This window comes from Octopus bimaculoides, chromosome 13, assembly GCF_001194135.2.
Source record: "Octopus bimaculoides isolate UCB-OBI-ISO-001 chromosome 13, ASM119413v2, whole genome shotgun sequence".
In the NCBI taxonomy this organism is placed as follows: domain Eukaryota; kingdom Metazoa; phylum Mollusca; class Cephalopoda; order Octopoda; family Octopodidae; genus Octopus; species Octopus bimaculoides.
Genome location: NC_068993.1, coordinates 8,344,178 through 8,347,935, shown reverse-complemented (window position 1 = coordinate 8,347,935; position 3,758 = coordinate 8,344,178). Strand labels below are relative to the sequence as shown.

Sequence of the window (3,758 nt, the reverse complement as noted above, 5' to 3'; positions counted from 1 at the left end):
CTCATAGATATAGTTTATTTATCTTTATGGTTATGCATATAAATAGATTTATAGTACTTCCTCCTCTTCTTCCTCTTCCTCTTCCTCCACTTCGTCCTCTTCCTCCACTTCGTCCTCTTCCTCCTCCTCGTCCTCTTCCTCCTCTGCGTCCTCTTCCTCCTCTTCCTCCTCTTCCTCCTCTTCGTCCTCTCGACCTCTTCGTCCTCTTCCTCCTCTGCTTCCTCCTCTTCGTTCACTTCCTCCTCTTCCTCCCCTTCGTCCTCTCTCTCCCCTTCGTCATCGTCCCCCTCCTCCTCTTCTTTTTCTTCTTCTTTTTCTTCTTCTTTTTCTTCTTCTTTTTCTTCTTCTTTTTCTTCTTCTTTTTCTTCTTCTTCCTCTTCTTTTTCTTCTTCTTCCTCTTCTCCACCACCACTTCCTCTTCCTCCTCCTCCTCCTCCTCCCTCCCCTCCCCCTTTCTTCTTCTTCTTCTTCTTCTTCTTCTTCTTCTTCTTCTTCTTCTTCTTCTTCTTCTTCAGTGTGAGAGCAACACATACCTTCAGAATGACACTGCGATACAAATGTTCTAAGCGCAATATACCCACGATGAATGCCTGTCTAATAATGGTACATCATGCGCATGCCTCACACCCATATGTGCGCGACATGGTGATATCGTATCAAGATAAACAGCTCATGAGCTTGCAGGTGGGACCCAGTTAGAATTGTCTTCGAGTTAAGTGTCCCATCCCACTCAAAGTTTCCCCGAATAAGGGTTGCAAAAAGATGTCGAACGAAAGACCCATGTTTTCAGATGTGAATTATTCAAACCCTAAAGAATTCCCATCAACACATGGCTATGACGCTCGGCCTCTACTTCAGCTCGTGAGCAGAGATACACAAGTCGTCGACCACTAAGGTACCTGGTTAAGGTCAAGCAAATGACAAGTAAATCTGTGGTATTGAGCAGAATATTTGCTGTAGCCGATATGGACCAAGACAAAACATGTACATATTAAAACTGCCAATCAGGCAAGATCAGAAGTATGAGAGCCACTGCTCTCAGGGCACTATTATTATTATTATTATTATTATTATTATTATTATTATTATTATTATTATTATTATTATTATTATTATTATTATTATTATTATCATTATTATTATTGTTGTTGTTGTTGTTGCTGTTATTATTATTATTATTATTATTATGTTTATGAAAAAGAAAAACCAAAATGCTACTTTCTTAAAATTGGGTACATTTTAACTTTCTTTATATAAATAAATTAAAAGAAGAATGTTTTGGTTTGGTTTTTACATGTTTCGATTTTTGAAAAACCTTCTCAAAAATATGCACTAAAATGGAAAATGTAGAGAGGAAAGAGCTATTTATAAAATAAAGTGGTACTGACTCTGACCGCAAATTACTACTATCTGTGATGGTAAATTAAATAATGTGGGTCAAGACTTGTTTTCTATAGAAGTGGCTGTAGCAGTCGAATAATTAGCAGCAGTAATAATAATAGTCGTCGTGGTGAAGTTGTTCCCCCTGGGAAGAAGAGCGAGCTAAGCTCGATATATACGTATTACACCTTTGAATTACGTAAAACTTGTTCAGATTGGGTTGGATACATATGTATTCTGGACTTGCCTTCTCCATCTCCTACATTCTTTGATATATGTGTACATACATATATACATGCATACACACACACACACACACACACACACACACACACACACACACACACACATATATATATATATATATATATATCCACCTCTACCCCCACCCTCAGCCTAACCCACACCCCACCCTTGCTTTCCCCCACTCTCGCCTCCTCACCTCCCAACACCATCACATCACACCACACACCACTACACCATACCACCCAACACATCCCGTCACACCACACCACCACGCACACACCAGCACTGACCAATTCCCAGCCCCACATTTTCACACCTACACATACACACACGCACACGTTAAGATCACCAGCCCTCTTCCACACACACATACGAACTCTCTTATACACACGTATGCGCACATTCGTTTTGGGATCACCACTACTTTATTAATCTCCCCTTCTTCCTAGCTTTCCTGTGTGACCCTTCTGTCTGGCATTCGCCATGATAGATCGCTAGCCACCACATTCTTTTTTTCTCTCCTTGTTTGTTTCTGTGTTCCTTTCTGTGGAAGAGCGTAGGCTCGAAACGTTAAAGACTTTTTCACTTCCCGAGCGTTATACTAATACATCTGTTTATTGTCTACACTGCTTGTCTTCGTCTTTTGTTTTTTTTGTAAATTCTACCCCTATTTATATATATACATATATATGTATACACACACACACACACACACACACACACACACACACACACACACACACACACACATATATATATATATGTATATGTATATATATACACACATATATACATATATACATATATATATATAATATATTTTATATATATACATTATAAATATGTATGTATATGTATATATTCATATATATGTGCATGTGTATGTGTGTATATGATAGGTCCTCAAGAGACCGAGTAAATAAGAATAAGAACAGTGGTTTAAGAAGTAAGTATCGTTGTCGATTCGATCAACGACAACTCTTGAAGGCAGTGCATCAATATGGTTACATTCCATTGAATGGGACATTATATAAGACTTGCCACTTAAGGTGCTGTCCTATAAATATCAAATAAGGTGATTGCAGCAATATGTTTATCACAAATTATTTCTATATACTGTATACTGCTTTTTTTTTTTTGGTGAAACTAAATTAAAAATTATTTTCTTTCAGCATGTTTTGTGTTCAAGGTGTTACCGTCATTGTACGAAATAAGTGTTTACTCCAGAGGTGTTCCGTTAGGAACACAAAAAGGCTGTAAGTAATATGCTCTCAATTGTGTCGTTCTGTCACCATTAATACAACTTACCCATAAAATGAACCAGCAATCAGCCAGATATCCTCCCTGTGTCCATAGTTACCACCACCACATAGCATACACACGCAGTTACCACCACCCATATACACAAACATGCACTCATACACACACGCTACTACCCGCAACCCCCGCACGCACAAACCCACACATACCCACACATACCTCGTTTTCTTACACTCTCCTGTCTTAGAAAGAACTTTTTCTTCGTCGTCCATTCCATTCCTGTCATTTCAAAATGTAACTTCATGTGGATTGTTGGCGATTTCTTTTTCCCACCGTCTTCCTTCCGTTTTGGTCTTTCCTCTGTCTCCTGTTTCTGAAGGAGAGCTTTGCCCGAAACGTAGAACTCCCTTTCTTTCCTTCCCTAAGTGTCTTTTGACACTTTGCATGTACCACGTGCTCACGTTGTTGTTTTTTCTTGTGTTTCTTCTTCGTTATTTTTTATTAACCTTATATACATATACATATATTTCCCGTCTGGCCGTATAGCCTTTTCTGTTTGTTTTCCTGTCTTGTTTTTTGTCTGCCACTACATTACTCCATGGCAAGGTTTAATTTGTGTATACAAATTTAATTTGCGGTCCATGGGAAGAGCCGTTTTAGCGATGGGTCCTGCCCAGCTCTTCGAAACGCCGGTGTTAAAACGGGGGTAGCTGATGAAGAAGAATGTTCTCTATTTGGCTTGTGTGTTTTCTCGTCTACGTTTTGTTTGCAAAGTCCTGTACCCAGATATGCACCTATACATACAGGTGGATGTCAGTATGCACATACCTGTACGTATATATGCATATACTCATTTACTATTTGTTTATATA

At 38.8% G+C, this 3,758-nt stretch overlaps 1 long non-coding RNA gene across 1 annotated transcript in view; it reads left to right on the top strand.

The window, feature by feature from the left end:
• Positions 1–2,702: 2,702 nt before the first annotated feature.
• Positions 2,703–3,758, top strand: part of LOC106876297 (uncharacterized) — a 2,670-nt gene continuing 1,614 nt past the window's right edge. The window contains exon 1 of the long non-coding RNA XR_001410222.2: positions 2,703–2,882. This is a non-coding gene — a long non-coding RNA (uncharacterized LOC106876297). The remainder of the gene's footprint in view (positions 2,883–3,758) is intronic.